This window comes from Ricinus communis, chromosome 6 (assembly GCF_019578655.1).
Source record: "Ricinus communis isolate WT05 ecotype wild-type chromosome 6, ASM1957865v1, whole genome shotgun sequence".
In the NCBI taxonomy this organism is placed as follows: Eukaryota; Viridiplantae; Streptophyta; class Magnoliopsida; order Malpighiales; family Euphorbiaceae; genus Ricinus; species Ricinus communis.
The window spans coordinates 15,410,743-15,433,021 of record NC_063261.1 but is presented as its reverse complement, the minus strand read 5'-3'; positions in this window follow the sequence as shown (position 1 = coordinate 15,433,021).

The following is a 22,279-nucleotide window of genomic DNA, read 5'->3' as shown; positions in this document are numbered from 1 at the left end:
ATTACAAATTGATATTTCACTCATTGATTTTTAGACTTATTTGAAAGAATTTAAATTACTTTTGAAGAGTTATGATAATTACCAATAACAAAATAAAAATTTACTTAGGTATACAATATGTAGATTACAAATATATATGGTAAATTAATAATGGTTATCTAGAGTATTTGGTTATTCATATAGAAATCAAATTCATAGAATATTAAATCTAACCAAATAATTGTTAATTGACAATCAGTTATTATTACTATTAATGTTACCAATTAATACTTTGAAGTTACATGAGTGTTTAAGGATTAAAAGTAATTATCTCAAGAAGATAAAATTCAGAGTGATATAGAGATAATTGTTTAGATTATTGTATTAGATATTTAGTTGGACTGGTTAGATTGAAATTGAACTGAATTGTTAGGAAGTTTGGATGGGCATTTTGTGCACTGTATGATTTCTTTTTGCAGGTCTTGAATCTGTTTTACAGGAGGAATTAATCTGAAAATGTTGTTGTAATTTCAGTAGTATTAGTTAATTTAAATAATTAGAGAATTAATAGAATTATATAAAAATAAATAAATTTAAAAATATTAGATATTCAATAAGAATTATCGGGAAATAGGATTAAATTAATTTTCGATTTCATTTATACGTGATTTATAAGATTAAGTGCTTGAAAGTTGTTTGGAGAGAAAAGTTAGCAATTACGTGAAAGGGATAGTCGGTTCGGATCCTACATACCAGGAGAATGGATAAATTTATAGCATTGTATATTATTAGTTATTATTTATATTAATCTGGAACTATGTATTATCTTGTTGTTAGCCGATTGGCTTTTCAAATTATTTTATTACTTTATTTTATAACTAGGCTGAAATATTTTTGAGGGTTATTCAGCGTTACAAATTTAATATTGAAGATTAGAGTCCTAATGCACTAGTTTACATTCATGATAAAAGTTTTAGAGATATGTTGACCAACTAATTATAGTATAAAGCTACAGTGTCAGTCTTTGTAGCCCCTGTCTATCAGTGTAGGGTCGGGTGTTATAATTATTATATAAGATTTTAAAAAGAACTAATAAATGCAGTAATTTAAAATAGGGATTTATATGTAAAATGCTATTTTAAGTATAATTATAATTAGTTATGTTAGTAAAGGCTTTTTTGTTATGATATTAATATGGCAGGGATAATTTGATCTTTTCACTTTTTCAGTAATTACAAGTTGATATTTTAATCATTGATTTTTAAACTTATTTGAAAGAATTTAAATGACTTTTGGAGTGTTATGAAAATTACTAATATTATGATAAGATTTGGTTAAGTATATAATTTGTAGCTTACAAATATATATGATAAATTAATTATCTAGAGTATTTGATTATTCATATAAAAATCAAATTAGTTGAGTATTAAATCTAATAAAAGTAAATGAATGGGTTATGATTAAAATTTGACAATATACAATGGATGGTATATAATTGTTAATTGATAATAAGTTATTATTGTTAGATTCTTAATCTAACAATGGCGTTAATTATGTATTGTATGTTATCATATGATGTTAAACCTAATTAAAAGTGATTTAATAAGATTTAGGTAATTTAGTTTCTAACGTGTCTGATAGGATGTGGGCTTTTAATGTGTAAAGACCTAAGAGCAATATCTATTTTTATGATAGGCTAAAAATAGAAATATCTAAAGATAACATTAGAGTTTTATTATCTCTCTATATATAGTGCTTATAGTCCTTAGGTTACAAGTAGAGTTTTTATTTTAAACTGGCATCCCATCATCAATTAAAAAATATAGATAAAATTAAAAAATATAGATAAAATTAAAAGGCTCTTGCTGAATATATATTGATTTAGAAGGCTAACCACATACCTCCAGAGAGCAATTAATCGCTATGGGTTCAGGTATGCTTCTGCAATATATATATATATATTTATTTATTTATTTATTAATTTTTAGTAATTATACATTATTGGCTTTGAATTTATTAGTGATGTTTCTCACCCTAAAATTTCAAACTAACAAGTGGTATCAGAGTCAATCTTCATGTTAATCATTCAAAATCAATTTAAATTTGGATATATAATTGTTTGATTGTTCTTGAATCTATTACTTTTTATTTTAATATTATGTGGATATGATAACATTTTTCAGATTTGTATATGAATTGATAATTAATAGCTATAATACGTGTATATGTGCCGTTTGCTATTAATTTGGTTTAAAAAATAGTGAATTATTTTTGTTAATGGCACGATCGATTTTTTTTCTTTTTTTTTTTCTTTATTTATGAAAGATTGAGTTTCTGTTGCATATAAAAAAAAAAAAAAGGCCTGATGACCGATTTTCATTCAATGGCAGTAGCCATTATTATAAAAGGCAAAAAGATAGTGATTCTTATTTTGGGACATGCCCATGTAAATGGATTTATGAATTTATTAAATAAATTATCATATTAATTTTTATTTAAAATTAATTTAATTTATTAGTATGTAAATAATAATGAGTAAAATTATTATAATTCATACGCAACTTAGAAAAAAAATAGTATATATATAACTTTCTATTACATGCATCAGTATCTCTGTGAATATGTACTGTGAATATGTACTACAATAGTACTGGCTAAGCTGTGAGTGAATTCATTGTTCCATGTATTGTTCAATATGACTATAAATACCTAATTCAAACATTTTTTAAGCCTTTTCATTCTTTATTCATCATGACATGGAGATTCGGAGAGAGCTTATTCAAGCAAATTCATTTATCTCTTCTCACTTTTCCTTTTCATCTCTCTCTCTCAATGATCGAGCAAATAGCATTTTGTGTTGAAGTTGCAGGTCTAGTAAGAATGTGTCTAGTAAGTTCCATGGTTTTTCATTTTATGATCTATTTAAATCTCCATCTAAAAATAACATACATTTGAATCTCCTTCATACCTTCATGCCTTAGGGCATGGCTATAAAGCTTTCCTTTCCTATTCGATTTCCTATGATTTTTCGTTCCGTATGAATTTCTGTTAATTAATTTTTCAAATTCTAAAATTTTGTTTATGTAATTCCTTGGATTTATGTTCTTTTTTTTTTTATTGAAGTAATTGAATATATTTTTGTTTGTTATTTACTTGGATATACTTGTCAAGGCTTTCTCTTGTGTGCACTCTCATGGCAAAATAAATATTGGATTTTCTTTTGGACTGGAAAATACTATCATTGTTTTCTCAATGGGATTGATTCAATTTCATGGTAAGAGTTTGTAGCCTTCAAGAAATCATTAACTCCTTTATTTAGTCTATAAATCTTTCAAGTTGGGCAAGACCTCCCTAGCTTTGTCTAGTTGGGCAAGACCTTCAGTTTTCTCTTCCTAAAAATTCTTTAGTTTTCTGAGAAAAAGCTAATCTGTATGATGTTATGCATGAAATTTGATTTCAGATTACTGGTAGTCATATGTTTTCCAATTGGTTTGATAAAAAAAAATGGGAAGATAAAGAACATTAGAAAAACAAAGTATAAATCTTTTCTGAGTACATTATTATTGATATTTGCATTTATTAATTAAACGTTATTTATTTAATACATGATCATGCGGTTAGTATGTTGCCATGTGCATGGATCTCCAGAAAATATGTGCTTGAAAGTTGGTAATTAGGAGGCAATGTGTACTAGTGCTTGTTTAGGAATGTACTAGCAATTACCTATATATATATGTTTTATATTTCAAGTTATGTATCCTTAATGAGAAAAGCCATTGCATCATGTGTATGTCACTCAGCTCTTCACTTCAACATTTAAACATTGACTTTGTACAGATTAGAGTTTGAAGATGATTGATGCCTTGTTTCTTTTCTCTTTCCTTTGACCCATCTCTCTCTCTCTCTCTGTCTCTCTCTCGCTCTCTTCCTGTTTCTTTGATATTGGATGGATATGGTTATGGTGTATTCAATTTGGTGCAGCTAGCCTCACTAAGAATATTAAGATTCTCTTTTGGGTTAATAGAAGCCTTCAGATTCTAATCTCTGCAGTAATTTACAAGCATTTAGCCCCTTTCTTTTGAGGCTAGCCACTTTTAATTGAGTGCATGAGCTACATATGGTGCAGCTTCACTTGCCAGAGTTTTCTATATCTGGAATTAGCGTTTATACATATATTTTTCAGCCTGAAATACTGTGAAAATATGCCTGGAATTAGGCTTATTTGGTGAAAATATGTCTTCATGCATGCTGAGCAAGCACACATGATGATTCCCACAAGCAATATTTTTCGTCTTTGCTCGATCGAGAAGAGTGATCATATTTCAACTATTAGTTTGGGTGCCTTCTGTTTCATCCAAATTGGTGAGAAGTGCTAAAAGTTCATTTAGGGTTTCTTCTGCTGTAAAATAAATGCATTGAATTCATTGTGTTGGTTCCTTAATTATCATGCAATTGAACAAGTCATACACTTCTTACAATTTTAAGGAGATAATAGTCCACAAGCAGTAAATTTATATTCATGTCTTCTCCACCTTTTGAAAATCCTGTCCACCTTGTAGATCACAATTTCTTCAGCCCTCTTGAAACTTCAGATACTTTATGGCAATGCCAACAAGAGAGTAACATGTTATCATTACCTATTGAGGATCATAACTCAATTGGCAGCTTCAATTGTCAGTGGCCATTTGTCCAAGAAAGCAGCATATCGTCACATGCTGCTGAATTTACTAAAAATGTCAGTGAGTGGGATCCTGATCTTCTTCTTGCGGAAGAATTTTCAGCATCGGCCATGTCCAGTATCAATGAAGGAATTCCAGAGAACATACTCCACTATCATAAAGATAGAACTTTCTTAAAAAACGTTCAAGTTTCCAATGATCCCTGGCCTTCTTACGGAGAAGGAAATACGGGTGATTTGGATCCAAACATGCCTCTTGAGCAAGAAAGTTTTTCACTAGCCAAGACCAGAAGTGATGAAGAACTATTTGGAAGCACAGTACTGAATGCCTGCCATGATAACAGTACTTCACTACCCTCTGATAAGAATAATCTAAGAGCTTCTGGGATAAATACCAATGCTACTGTTGAGCAAGAAAATACTTCATTGGATAAGTCCAACAAAGAAAAAGGACTGAGAGGCAAAAGGGTCATCAAGAAAAAGGAGATAAAGCATAGGTTCAGACGTATACTGACTGAAAAATTGAAGGTGCAAACCAATGCAGAAGAAGGTTCAACATCAAAGAAACAAGAGCATAATGCTAAGGAAAAAGTAAGAAGGATGAAACTCAATGCATCATACTTGGCTCTTGGCTCACTGCTCCCAAATTCTAGAAGATCAAAGGTTAGCTCTGTGTGTGTGTCTATATATATATATATACGGATGGACATTTTTCTTTATTGTTACAGCCTTTTCTTTTGTAGATTGGAAGGTATTATGATCTCTTTTCTTGCATGCAAATGCTGCTTTTAACTTATGGAATAGTTATTAACATATGATTACCCTTCGGAATCAAATGAGAATGGACTGGTGGACATACGCTAATATATTATACTATGCAGCTTCTTCTTTTGAGGCATTTTTCAAGTGCAATTTGTGGCTCATCTTGCAGAAGAGATGGACAGCGCCAGTTATAATTGACAAAGTTCTTGAATACATTCCAGAGGTACAAAGTGAAATAGAGGAGTTAATTCTCAAGAAGAATTCAATAGTATCAAAGATTAAGAACGGACAAGCAATTCAACATAATGCATCTGTAGAACTTCAAGCTCCCACAGTTTCGGTACACGAAATTAAACATGGAGAGTTAATCATACAAGTATGCATGCAGACAAATCAAGACAAGGGCTTGTCAATTCTGATGCAGAATTTAGAAGCAGAAGGCATGGTTATTTCAAGTGCTTCATCTATTGGGGTTTGTGATGAAAGAATCTGCTATCATGTACATATACAGGTATGCTATACTGATCTCCTTCTTCAATGTTTCATCATACCCGCTTTTTCTGTCTATTTGTGAAGTAGTGAGTATATAATAGGTAGTCAAAAATCAATCACTGAGATTATTTTAACTTTCTAAACGTGATGGGTCATACAACAAAACTATAGAGTAATTAGTAATTACCAGTACATACAAGATTCTTGGTGAAAACAATTCAAGTAGGAATTAGAAAAGATAGTCAACTTTGAGCATTAAATGAGAATTAGAGTTAGGATTTTTTGGGCTATTGGTACAAAGAAAATTTCCAACCTTACTGTATTTTGAATATTATGTTCAATTCTTATAATTTTGAAAAATTTATTCTGAAAAAGTAAATGGTTTGACAATTTTATCCAATTAAGAAGGCCGACTCAAATTGATATTTGATATAATATGATATAAAATGTGCGCTTAGTATTTAAAATGCGAGAGATCCACATTCTATCTTATTTGTCGCATTAACAACTATAATTATTATCTATAACCATAACCAATAAAAATATATACATTACCTATTCCTAATTTATTTGGAAAAAATGATTTTAGATTTAATAATTTATTATATCAATACAACCATTTAATTTATATTAAAAAAATAACCCCACTTGGTTTGGCTTTATTAAATGATATATGAGATGTGATGTATGCCTACACATTTAAGTGTTAATATCAATGGGTGTTTTATCTCACATTACACTGGGAGTCAATTGGCAAAATTGCCAAATATTTGTGTTCTTAGATAAATTTATTAAAATTAGAAGAATTGGACATAATAATCAAAATGCTATAAGATTTGAATTCTTTTCATACCCATAAGCCTTTTTTATAAATTTCCAAAATTAGGATTATATAAATATATATAGGCCTTTTTTATAAAGTACCAAAATTAGGATTATATAAATATATATACACATAACAATATTTCTTGTCACGCATGTTACATGCGTAAATCATTATTATAAAAGTCACAATATAAAAATATTTGATAAATTACTAATATTTATTAAAAATATTTAACTATTTTATGAGTTTTTTTGTCATATAATAGGAACTCATGTGCTATTATATACTTTATAAATTTAATAGATACTTAGATTTCAAATAAACTAATAAAATATTACAATAACAATGAACACATAAATTAATATATCGATAAAATAAAATCAAAAGTATCATACTTTTTTATTTTTAACTTATTATCTTTAATTTTTGCGAAAATGTATATTGAGTTATTTGAACTCTATCATGATAATATATATACACTGTGAGTAATTTATCAATGTTTTATAAGATTAGGAATGTATATAAAATTATGATAGAATAATGATTGGATTAGATTAATTACTAATTAATTCTTTTAGGACTAGAAAAAGATTAATCACTAATTAATTATATTAGGATTAGAAAATTAAATTAATTATATATAGAATTATGATAAATTTAGTAAGGGTATTTACTCAGTTTAAAAATTCTCCCTTCTTTTCTCGTGCTTTATATATATATAATTTCTAGTTAAATAATTAATAATAAAAAAATTTATTCATTATTAAAATAAGTATTATCACTTAAAATTAAATTTCAATTTTCTTATCCTAAATTTTAAATTTTTATTGATTATAATGTTTTTGAGTTATAAATGAGGAGATGGAAGTTGAAACCTTACTCAAATTGAAATATGCACTCACTGTTAGACTTAACTTTTAAATATTTTTGAATATATTTTTTGAATTCCAATGTAATGCTAGATTTTTTTTATTTGAATTTTTAATAGTTAAATTCATATAATAATGATCAATGAGTTGGCAAGTCTAATAAAATTAATGTGAATAGTTTATATATAAAATGTGTAATAATGATACTTTTGTAAGAAATAGTAAAAATTAATGATGTCAATTATAAAAGAAAATTAATTTTCTTGATATATACGGAAATTGAAAGTATATATAAAGATCAGCACTAAAAGTATTTAGTAATAATTTTGGTGTATTAAAATTAAGTGATATCTTGATTTTGATGTTGTCAATTATCTAATTATTATCTAATTATTATATTGTTGAATATATAATATTAATTTTTTGAGATCTAAATTTATTTTGACATGTTTGTTTATATTTTGATATATATATTTATTTTTTGATACATGAATTTAAATTTATGTATAATGTTTATGATTATTATATTAATTTAATAATTAATTAATTATGTTTCCAATTAAACACTGATTCTAATCTTAAAAAAAATATTTTTATTATATTTTAATATTATACTAACGAAATGAATCAGTGTTCTAATTAGATAATAATTTCTAACTTTATCCTATGAATAGCATATTAATTATATTTTAGTATTAAATTAACTAATAAGTTATTTTTTTTAATTAGATAATGATTCTAGTTCTTGAAATAGTATTTTTAATATTTTTTACTAATAAATTAATTTTTTAATTATATAATAACTTTAATCCTAGAAATAAGATTTGGAATATTATATTTACTAATGAATTATTTTCTAATTATATAATAACTTTTAATCCTAAAAAATAGTAATATCAATTATGTTGATAGTATTAATTTATATAATATTAAAATCAATTAATAAATATTTTTAACATTATCTTGTATTATTGCACTAATAAAAATTTTGAAATATTAAAAATTTAAGAAGGACATTTAAAATATTTAATTTGGTGTTACTTTTTAAAATATTATAAATAATTTTGTAACTATTAAAATTTAATTAATTTATATCTATAAAATTAATTTTATAATCAAAATAATAACCCACCACCTATGTTTAATCTATTTAAGAGTTTACCTCATACTCTTAAAAAGTTATCTTTTTGAATGCTCAACACAAAAATGACAAATATTAATTAAGTTTGTAATGTATTACTAGTTAAATATTTATAATATTAGAATTAAAAGATTTAATTTATAATTTTTAAAGTATAAAAAGAAAATAATAATTCATACTATAAAATATTTACTAAATATAATTATTTAATTATATTAATATATATTTACATGAAAATCTTGATTTTTCCTTAACAATTAATTAAATAATCAGTATAAATTTTATAAATAGATTCATTTAAAAATGAATTTACCATATAAAAGGGATTTTACCATTATTTTAATACTAAAAATATTGTGATGATAAATTTAGAAAAATATATATCATTTTATTTTTTAAGTTATAACGAGTTAAATAATTAATATTTACATGCGAGTAAAAGGAAGTAATTTTATATTTAAACATATAAAGAATTGCAATTCTATTTTTTCAGACTGAAAAATATCTATAATCAAATAAAGAAGTATAATTTTGTTGTTTAGACTAAAAAGTTATTTATATTTAAAGTAACAAAATAGCTCACTAAATGTACGGATAAATATCTAGCTTGTTTTAATTACGAGGCTTTAGATTATAGTTAATCGGTAGGCTCAAATATATAAGAAAATGAACATATGTTTTGTGGAATTTAATAGATCAAATAGTAATATGAATCAAAAACCCTAGTCGTCGGGCTTATGATATGAGCAAATTTCACAACTCAACACTCAACTCCCATAAAATCCCAAAAAGAAATGACAGATTCTATTTACTTGGCATTGAAAATCATCAACAAAGCTATAAAAAAAACCTGGACATCAACTTGATAAATAAGAAGTATATGAGCTCCCAGAAACTCAATTTACAAACACTTCACTAATTCTAACTCAATTCAATTGTGTATGTGAAAATGCAAAAACCAACTTGCACAAGTTAAAATAAAAAAAGTACAGAAATATGGTAGTGCATTTCATTTCATTCTTTTTGAAAACCTCTTCTGATAGAGACTATAAGTTTTGACAGAGTTCAAGTTTATATGCGGTTGTTTCTATAGAAGAGATTATTTAGTTGAGTAGTTATAAAAAAGAATAGTATTTGCTATTTTCCCTTAAATTTATATAAATGTAATGGCCTTTGAGATATTTATAAGATTAAGAGGACCATTACTAACTATTAAGCTTCCCTGGTTGTTAATCAAATTTTCAACTCCAATCTTATTCAGAACTTTCTTGGGATCATAAATTGGGTTGTTGGGAATTCATCATATTTTTTGCTAACCACTTTATTGGGGTTAGTAAATTTGAAAATTGTTTTGGGGTGTTTTCTGCTCATATTGTAATCTTAGGGTTTGCATGTAAAAGGGCCATAATGTAGGACATTAAAAAACAGGACTTGGTTCCTTGAAAAAAAAAAAATATTTTGATTAAATTTTAGAGGTAAGTACAAAAAAAAAAATTATTTTATACTTTTTAATAATTTAAATATATGCGTTTTTCTCAGACACATAAAAGTATTTGATTACAAATTATAATAAAAATAAATTTCTCACTATTAAAAATTTTTAATTTATAAAGATTCAACCATCATCCCTCTAATCAATCATCATTCTTATATTTCTCGTGTTTAATAATATGAGTTTAAAACTTAACAATTCATGACATTATTGTTTAATTGTCAAATCGATCTTATCATATAAATGACTTCTTCCATCATGGTCTGACGGTCAAATAACAAAACTGTTAAGCTCTAAACCTACATTACAGATACGAACAATATGATAATGGTGGTTGGTGGTTGATTGCAGTAAAGATAATTAAATTACCGTGAATTAGAATTTTTTATGATGGAATACTTATTTCTGCAACGATATTATGTAATCACAAGTTTTGTTTGTGTGAGAAGAAAACATATATTTAATGTTGTTAAAAAAGAAACTACATGATACTTTTTGTACTTTTCTCTTTTAAGTAAAAAAACACATCTCTTATATTAAACTCTAACAATAGATAATGAAAATTTCATATGAGACTTACGCTGTGTTTAGTTAAAATTTATTAAAAAATTTATTTTATTTGAGATAAAAAAATAAAATAAAAATAGTAAAATTAAAAGAGATATTTTAGTATTCAAGAACTTGTAAATGAGATAGTAAAAGTCTTTTTAACTTAATTAAGGTTTCGAGTTCGAGTCTTAAGTATATAGCTGCATTAAAACTCTCAAGGTAGTATTTTACCACCCATAAGGGTTTTGCCCGATATTCTCTAGATTAACTCTATATATATACACCAATAAAAATATATGGACTCATTAATACAAAATTCATTTAAAAATTTTACCAATTATTTCATTAGAATTTAGTTTAGCTATAATTAATTCTATAAATTTTATTTAAATTCTAGATTAACTTTCATTTCAATCAAAACACATAAAATTTAAATTTGAAAATGAATTATAAACAGTTGAATGTTGAGCTCCTGTAAACTTATGTGTTTTTTTTTTTTTTTACTTGCCCTTTCTTCTTTTCTTTTTCAAGAAAAATATTCAGTTAAATTTAGATTCGTTGATTAATCTTTTAAATTGCTAATTCACTCCCTCTTGATAGTTGCCAATTGGTACTTTGAAATTCCATATATCAATACCTTAATTCGTATTCGTATAAAAATCTAGATTACAATAATCAACGCTATAAATTAACAAGGTAAATTAATCTACAATTGGCAGAACTAGTATATGGATATTTAACATTATTGTCCCTCTTAAGTTTTAATTTATTATCTTCTATAATCTGTTCTTTAAATTATTGTTATTCTACTCCTTGGGTTATTTTCTCCCTATTATTTATCTGGTATAAGATTGAATATCAGTATTTCAATTCCAATATCCGTGATGATAGATTAAAAATAAATTGACATAATTATTTTACATTCTCAACTTTGGTTTCTTAGTTTTGGCAGATGAATGGAAATCCACTTGCAGCTGACTATGTAGCATTAAGGAAGAAGGTAACTTTGTGGTTGAAAAACGATTGCTAATTCAATTGACTGGTATCAGGATTATTGAGTCACCTATCAGCAATGCCTATGCTGTTTAGATTACATTTGCATAAGAAGTCTGATCAGCACTACTATCACAAGTTTTTGAAAATAAATATTACTCTAAGTAATTGATACATGATTATTGACCTTATTAATTACAATAAACTTATCTTGAGTTTTACCAATTTTTAGTAAATTACATGTGAGATCACTAGATCAATTTATGGGCTTGGGTATTTGTCCGGCCCGTTCTTCAAAAATTTAGACCTGCATAGCTGGATCGGGTTAAACTCGAGCCTAAATTTAAAATTTTCAAGTGCGACCAACTGCAGCTCGAAGTTTCAATAGGTCAGACAATTATTGAATTTTATACTTTGTAATAAAAGACAAAAGGTACGGATAACCCCTTAAACTTTTTATTGAATCTCAATTAAGTCCTTAAATTTTAAGTTGGAATAATTAAGCCCTTAAACTAAATAATACGGAACAATTAAGTTCCTTTATGCAACTCTATTACTAGTACCGTTAACTATTTTGCAAAAGGTATGGATAAACCCTAGATTTTGGCCAAATCTCAATTAAGTGATTAAACTTTAAGTTAGAACAATTAGACCCTTAAACTAAATAATATGGAACAATTAAATCCCTCTCCATACTACTACTGTTAATTATTTTTATTGATAATGACCCACGTAAAATGACAACCAATAGCATAAAGACACGTATATTATAAATTATATTTTTTATATTTCTAAAAACTAATACAAAATAAAAAAATAATACAAAAACTAAAATAATTATTTGAACAAAAAAAAAGATAGACTCTAAGTGTGAAGGGTTAAGATAAAACCTAAGTGTGAAAATTTAGGTTTTATTTTTTTTATTGAAATAACTATTTTAATTTTTTGTATTTTCTTTTTATTTTGTGTTATTTTTGAGAAATATAAGAAATAGAATTTATAATCTAGGTGTCTTTATGCTATTGGTTATCATTTTATGTGGATCATTATCAATAAAAATAGTTAATGGTAGTAGTAAAGAAGTTGCATGGAGGGGCTTAACTGCTTAGTATTATTTAGTTTAAGGGCTTAATTATTCTAATTTAAAGTTTAATGACTTAATTGAGGTTTGGCCAAAATTTAAGGGTTAACCGTACCTTTTGCCGAAATAGAAGGACTTAATTGTTCTTTTTTATTTAGTTTAAAGGTTTAATTGTTCCAACTTAAGGTTCAAGGGCTTAATTGAGATTTGGCCAAAAGTTTAAATGGTCATCCATACATGTTACCGTAATAAAAATATATTGAACCTTGAAACTAATTTACTCTTGAACTCTTTTTCTTTAATATTATTTCACTTAAGCATATATCTTTTCTTTCTTTCATAATAAATAAATATAGTGTGATTTATGCCCTTAATTAATAGAGGTAGAAATTATTTACACCATTTAAACAGATGACACACGCCATGCTAACTTTCTAAATGTCATATAAATTATTTTTGACTTCAACTTTTTTTGGATAATAGGATGAACTTTATTATTTTTAATAAAAGGAGAAAAACTTTACCCAAGCTAATAGGCTTCCTTAATACATCTGTTGAGATCTTACCTCCCCGAAGTAAGTTAAAAAAATCCCAAAGAACAACTTACAAGGAGCTAAAAGATAATAAACAAAGGGAATACGAAAATTTAAGAATTTCTAAAATCATACCAAATATCAAAGATTTTAAAATTGGATCTCCAGAACCGTGCTAGAGCTTAAAATTCTTCGTCCCGAATCGTACTAAATTTTTAGAACGGTTCATAAGAAGATTCAGGTCTAATGGGACGGTACAGTTCAGTACGGTGCAATTAAAATTTAAAAATTTTATTATTTATAAATATTTTTTGACTTAATTCAATTGGATTCAATTTAATCTAATATTATATAATAAAAATAAAATTACTACAATTACATTATACTCGTATTCAACAATTATATAATAGAAAAGTTTATTTTCACTTCACCAAGCTAATGGAAAAATTGCATATTAAATAAATATATATTTAAATAGTTCAAATCCACCGAGTTGAATATCTGCAATATTTTATTGTCCAACTGATAAATACATTTCATATGACCCATCTAATACAATATATTGTTATTTTATTAAAAGGTATATTATTAATGAAAATTATTTATAAACATGATCAATATCATATTAGCACTATATCATCATAAGTTAATAAATTAATTTATTTGGTACTAGAATAATTTTTCATCATTAAGATTTAAAAAAGTTTTAGTTCTTATATTTTTTTAATTAAATGAATGATAACAATGTGAACTTGAAACTTTGTTAAAAAATTGAGATAAATATTTAACATTTTTTTTCAGCACTCAATAACAGTTCTGAATACACCCGCTCTATATGAAAAGTTTTATTATGCCAATATTTGTTAATCCAAAAAGAGTCATCAACCGCATCCCAAAAAGAGTTATCATTTCTTAGTAAATTTTTCTAGCATTTCATTAAAGATGACAAATTAAGTCCAGTCAAAGGGCTTAGTAATAAAAAAAATCACTATAATCTTTAAATTTCACATTAGACATAATTTAATTCTAATAGCTAATAAAACTAATTAAAATAATATTTTTTTTAATTTAAAAAGGGATAAGGTACAAACAGGCCCCCAAACTATTATCTGTGGTTCACTTAGGCCCCTAATGATTTATTTATTCCAATTAGATGCTTTATTATTAAAAAATCAATCATTTAGGCCCTCAGGTTAGTGTGGCATCTAACAGATGTTTACTTTTGGTGAGTTGGACATGTGGGCCCCAAACTATAAATAAATAATTTGCGTGGTTGAAGGTCTCTATTAGCTACTTAACACATTATTAATAAATGAGAACTGGCGGTAAAATGTGCGCTAATATCTAGGGTTTTTTGGGGTTAGATTGAAGTGGTTAACTCTTCTTCTATGTCTAACATAAACAATAGTTTTCTTTGACCTTTTACAATAAAAAGAACCGATAATACAAGATGTAAAAGTGGGGAGCAAGTGGTCACTCTATTGCTTGACATGCACTTTGGGTTTCTTTCCTTTCTTTAATGCAAGTGGTATTATGGTAGATTCATCCTTTATTAAACAAGGATAATATTTATCGATATGGGTTTTAAAAATAGTATTGGGTATGTTGTCGTGTGTGTGTCTTGTACAATGCTAAATTGATATCATTTTATAGTGTTAGGACTCATTTATAGTTTTTTTGTTTTTTATTTTGTGATTATGGATTATGTGTAGCATGGCTACAGTTGAGTTGGTGTTTCATTATATGGGTAAATGGGTGTTTTTACCTAAATTAGCATATGTGGATGGGGAGTGTGACATAATTGATGACTCGATATGGATTATCTATCATATCCTTACATTATAAAAAAGTTTCATATACCACTAGATTTGCCTAATGTGAGTAAGATATATGTTCTTAAACCTCGGAAAACACTAGATATTGGCCTCTTTTTAATTGAGGATGATGGTAGAATTAGAAAAATGATAGAATTTGTTATAAAATCAAAAGGGAAACCTCAATTGCATACTTATGCATATCATGATGTTGATGTGCCCCATTTGTTAATAGATGTGGACCTTAATGAGAATAGCCATGTAGGTACAATATAGTTATGTGAAACTAGTAAACCAAGTTGATAAGGGGCTTAGTAAACATAGTCAATCCAATTTAAAAAGTGGAGGGGGCGTTTTGAAGAAAGTGTGCATGAGCCACATTTGAGTGAGTTATTTAGTGAGGGTGAAGGTGTAGAAAAAATGAATAATTATGGTTAAGGAAGTATATAAAGTGGATAATACTGGTAAGGGTAATGCAAGTGAGGCAGAGAGCATAAGATTTAGTGTACAAGAGGCAGAAGGTTTTAGTAAAAGTGTAGGTGAATGAGAGAATTCTATTGATATTGTTGGGCCTAAACAAAGTACTGTCCAGGTTGATAATGATATAGATGGACCTGCTGTGAATGTAGTAGAGGGAGTGAGTAATATAGATAGTGTTGGCGAAGTGGATGAAAATAAAAATGAGTCTGAGGAGAAAAAGAACAAAAGAGGAAGATGATGATGATAATAATGATGAAGAGTATGAATCCAGTGGAAAAGAGGATTAATCTAATGAAGAAGAGGTGTTGATTAAGCAATCAAAGAAGAGGGTTAGATATGATGTAGAGGACAACAATCCATATTTCATATTAAGAATGACATTTAGTAATGCAATAAAGGCTAGAGATATTATTACTAAGTATTCTATAACTAAAGGATGTGATTTGAAATTGAACTCGAATGAGCCATATAGAATTAGAGCAAAGTGCAAGTCTGAAGGTTGTCCTTTTCTGTTATTCATTTCAAAATAGGGTAAAAATAAGGGATTAATGATTAAAAAACTACAGCTTGAACATAATTGCTACAGAATTTATAAAAACTCATTAGCTACTACTAGCTTTTTAGCAAAATAGTTCAAAAATAAGTTATACAAAAATCCTAATCCAAAAGTGAAAGAGTTAGTGAAACTTGCAGAGGATGAAATGAGGTTGAATGTGTCTCATGTTAAGTGTAGCTACACAACTGAGTTCAATTATTTAAATCAATATGTTGCTGCTATAAAAAGAACTAATCCATGTAGCACAACTGAAGTTGAACTATGCAATGAGTCACTGAAATATGGAAAAAGGTATTTAATAGGATTTTTATTTGCTTTGATACTCTAAAGAGGAGATGGAAGGCTGGATCTAGACCAATTATAGGTCTAGATGGTAGTTTTCTAAAGGGTTTTGTGAAAGGACAAGTCCTAGTTGCTGTAGGGAGAGATGGAGCTTAGCAAATTTATCCAATCTGTTGAGCTGTGGTAGATAAAGAAAATAAAGTCAATTGGAAGTGGTTTTTACCATAGCTTGTTAAGGAGGTTGATCTTAAAGATGGTAGAAGACTTACTCTAATCTCATATATGCAAAATATTAGTCTCATATGGATCTCTATTATTTAATTTGATTGGCATTTAGTATCAACTATTAATGTTGTTCTATTGATGTATTAGGGACTCTTACAAGTTGTGTGTGAAGTTCTGCCACAAGCTGAATACAAATGGTGTGCATGGCACATCTATGCAAACTTGTCCAAGAAATGGAGTGATGGGGAGTTAAAGAAAAAATCTATAGAGTGGAGCAAATCTAACATAGCGGATAACAATTTGAGTGAGATCTTCAATTCGAGCATATTGGAGGCAAGGCAGAAACCCATTGTTCCAATATTGGATGAAATCATAGTAGGTGTAATGAACAGGTTGGCAACAAATAAGGTCCTTATGGAAAAATGAAAATGAGAATGGAGTCCAACATGTATGACAATATTTTAAGAGAATAAGGAAGATGCTTTTGATTGTTATGTTATCTTTAATGGGATTGTGGGATATAAGATAGGCAATGGAGATGATGGACAAACAGTTTTCTTAGATAGGCAGCTTTATACCTATAGGGCATAGGATTTAATTGGAATCTCCTGCCCTTAAGCCATATATGCGCTTAACCATGCCAAAATAGATATTATGTCATAGATTTCTAACTAATATCACAAGTCTACCCATATTGCAGCATATGAGTATCCAATGCAACCAATGCCTGGAAAACAATTCATGCACTATGATGAATATGAACCTATTGAGAAGGAATATGACATTAAATGTGAGTTCCCTTTTAACTTCAATTCATTTTTTATGCATAAATGTGTTTGTGGTTCTTAATTGAATCACTTTTATTTTTGCAACCTGAAACTAATACTGAGAGAGTAATATCTCAAGTTGATGTGATTTCTAATCAGCCACTTCCAACTAAACCTGATCTTGAAGTGAGATATGCAATTCCTGATGAGCGAGAATTGAGAAAAGAGAAACAAGCATCAAAGATATCTAACATCACAGGATCAAGAAAGATTGTTTTTATTGGAGATGGTACTAAAGTGAGTTTTGCTACTGATATGCCATTCAAAGCCCCAGGATTACAATGGCAAGGTAATCCATGCATGACAACTTGAAGAACAAAGGCACAAATGATTGGTAGATAGACACAAAGATCCAAGTCTGATATTTAAACTATAACAACTTTTAATTCTTTTGTTCTTATTTTCAACTAAAATACTTTAATTTTAACAATAAATAGTTCCTATAGGAACTTGAACTTTTTTTGCTATGACTCAAGTTTCTAAAGAACTACATGCCTAAAATTAATTTATTATTTGGTATTTGTAAATCAAGACAAGTTATTTTGGCATTTATCTTTTGGTCATCTTAATGTATAATGAGCAAGTTATTCTCAATCTCTTAGTCATCTTAATGTTTAATGAGCAAATTATTTTCAATCTTTTGGTCATCTCAATGTTTAATGAGCAAGTGTATCTCACTCTTCATTCATGTAGTATATTATTAAATTCCAATACCATTTCATATTATTGTCATTTGTGTATATCAATGTTGCAAGCAGTAAAAAAGAACACATACAATTGCAAATATTAACACAAATGACCTTATTATTAAAATAGAGATTTCAGTACATAACCCTAACAAGTTCACTGGATAAGCTACTCTATACCCACTGCTAGTGCAAGATTGCTAAAACAATAAAGAACATCAGCATCCAAGAAAATACAATAGCAAAACCCAATCTTCTCAATTGAATCCTCACATTACTTAATTCCAAATTTACATTATGTTTTCCAATTACACTTTCATTAGTCTCCTCAAACACATTAGTCATATTATTGTGCCAAACTTCCTCAACTCTTTTTAACTAATCTTTATTCTGCTTCAGCAATAGTTTCTTGTCCATCTTTAATTCATTAGTGACCTCTTTTGCCTATTTGACATTTTTTCATTGAATCAAATAAACCGGTCACGCTTGATCTTCATTATTCTTCCTTTGGGCGGTTATAATTAACATCTCATATCAATATCTCTCACTCTAACAAAAAAAGAAAGAAATAATGATATAAATAAATCAATTTTCACTAACTTATAATATAATTTCTACATTCATAGAACCTCCTGCCTCGATTGAGATCAATCCATAATGTCCACAATACCTCTTTTAACACCATACTTACAGCTTCTCCTCCCTTCTTCAATACTAAATCGCGTCTCCTTATATTGCTAGATGCTCTCAATGACGATGTAGTTTACATCTCCAATTTTTAAATTAACTTTGAAATTGACAAGTTAGTAAAGAACCTTCACCTTTTCGGTCTGTTTATGGTTTGCAATTGAAGAACCAAACACTATATATCATAGAATTGAATGAGGGTTGATTTTAGTAAATTAGGGACTTCTGTTACTTATTAATTTGGGGAAAATCTCCAACGGCAACATTCTCAATAGTTATGAGAGGTGTCATGTCATCTTACTCTTTTACTAAAACCGAGGCCCACATGTCCAACTCACTAAAATTATATGTCTATTAGATGTCACACTAACCGGAGGCCTAAATGATTAATTTTTTAAAAAATATAGCTTCTAATGGAAAAAAAAATCATCAAGGGCCTAAGTGAACTATGAATAATAGTTTGGGGGCTTGCATGTACCTTATCCCATTTAAAAGATTTAAATTAAATCATCTTAGCCAACTCAGATAAAATTCTGCTTTTACAAAATTAGACTAAAATTTTAAGTCTTAGCAATAAATAATTTTATTTCTAATAAAAAATAATTACTTAAACTTTTCAGTTTTATCGGACACCATTTGGATCTTTAATTTGGTAAGAGCACTTGGGTCAAAGAGTCAATTGTGGGTTAGCGATTCAACTAACGAGTCACATATACCTATGACTTAATATTTATAAAATTAGTTAATTTAATTAATTTTTAAAATTATTATTTGTATAATATGTATAATGCTAATTAATTTTATAAATAAGATAAATTATATTTTTGATAACTATTAATTGAATGTATTAAATATTTAAAATAGAAGAACAGAATCTAAATTATTTTCAATTTAAATTATGAACAAGGCCAATATCTAGGCCACTGGGTTTGCCAATTTTTTATAAGTTAAATCCTTTGGTTGGGTTGGATTAGTAATTTTGGTAAGTTGCTAAGCAAATAAGGTTAAAATCTATATCTTGATATATTAAGTTATAAGATATAATTCTTTTTGATATGTTTGAGTATATCTTGACATATGAAATTTTTATTTCAATATTTATATTTATTCTTTTATAAAAGAGATTCAAATTTATATATTAATTTTATAATTTTCTTAAATTTATTGACGAATAAATTATATTTCTAATTAAATAATAATTTTAATCCTAAAAAATAGCATGCTAATTATATTTAATATTATACTAACTAATAGATTAATTTTCTAATTAGATAATAATTTTAATTCTAAAAAATATATTTTGTCAAAGAAATTCTAGAAAAAAATATTTTAACTAAAATTTTAATATTATATTTGTTAATAATTTAATTTTTAATTATATAATAATTTCTAATCCTAAAAAACAGTAATATCTTATATTATGTAATACTAAAAATTAATTAATAAATAATTTTAAAATAATTTTTATATTATCTCACTAATAAAATATTAAAATATTAAAGAATAAAAAAGTAAATATGAATATTTAATTTGCTGTTAATTTTTAAAATATTATAAATAAATACTAAATAATATTCGTACAACGCAAGTAAACAACTAGTTTCAACTAATTACTTATTAACTCTAAATTCAAAAAAAAAAAGGCAGTTTAGTTGTTTTATTTTTTTTTTCTTGGATATTATTATGTGTTTTTTACTTGTTTTCTGAATTACATTTCACATACATTAGACTATATAGTGGGGAATTAAAAGTGTCATTGATTATAAAGAACTTAAAAAAAGAATAGAGTTCATAAAATCTAATTCATCCCTCTTGAAAAAAAAAAAAATTAAGTAGCAAATTTACCAAATTTAGAAAAAAAAATATAAATCAATTTAATTAATGACTGCTACAACCCAATAACTTAATTAAGTCTTACCTAAATATAATTCTCCTTTGTACAATTAAAGTCAAAACCTAACGAAGAAGTACAACCCTAACCCCAAATGTTGCACGTGACTAATTCTAGAAAAGGGGCCTCTTGCCATTCTACTTGAATTTTAAAAAAGTCTCCAAGAAAATGGATCTATCTTAGTCATTATGCGCGGCAGAAGACCTCTTGACAAGTCTTGTAATATGTACTTGTCAATTTTTGAGACACGTCAAGAATTGGCCATCCCAATCTCTGTCTTAAAAGTGTTAACTTTAGCATAACCGATGAATTAGATATCACAACCCCATGAATCGCTTCTATAGTAAAACCGTAAAATATTTTGAGATCAATCTCTAAAAATTATGAGACTATTTATTATAAAAACTAATTATACTATAATATACTAAAATTAAATCTAAACATTCTAAATTTATATTTTGAGATAATAATAAAGTTCATAAAATAAATAAATAAACTAATAAAGTAAATATGCAATGATATGATTATAAAAAACTATATGATAAGAGTAGTATTTAACCTAATCAATGACTTAGTAATCTCCATATTTTAACTTTAAGCAAAGATCTAATAAATGAGATAGTGATATTCTATTTTCTTTTATTACTCAAACTAATAATGCAATTAAAGTTCCTTATATCAACATAGATTGAAACAAAGACGGTGTCTCTAATACATTCAACTTAAATATTTAAGTAACAATTATTATTACATAATTAATATGATGGTAACTAAAAAAAATAACTGAAACTAATAAAATATGTTGATAAAGAAATCATTCATTAAAAAAGATAACCAAGTCCATACTAAGTAAATAAGCTAAATTAAATGTTTAATGGAAACTAGCCTAATATATTAAATCACATATGATCATAATAATTAATAGTTAGACATAAAAGTAAAATTAAAAATAAAAACTCCTTTTAGATCTAGAATTTCTTTAAAATAGAAAAATGATTAATCCTCACTCTTCACTTTCCAAAAATTTTCTTGATTTTGAAAGAATAATAAAAATCTAAAACTAAATGTTTGATGAAGAACACTAGAGAGAGAAAACTACAGAGGGAAAAATAATGAACATATGCGGAATGAATATGTCTCTTGTGTGTTGTTGTTGACATCTGCCTCTAGTTCCATTTTATCTAAAACTGTAGAATTCCTTTTATAGAGTCATTCTCTTAGCATAAGATTTCTAAGAGTTATCTTTATCATAACTCTTAATTATCCTTAAATAAATAAATAACTAATAATTATCTATAAATACAAAAACACTAATTGCAGAACAACCAAGGTTCTCTTATTCTTTTTTTCTCTGTGGATAAAAGGAGATCTCATTAACAACCAAGGTTAGGTACAGAATAATGGCCCCCTATCTAACTATAGGCTGAGATTTTTGA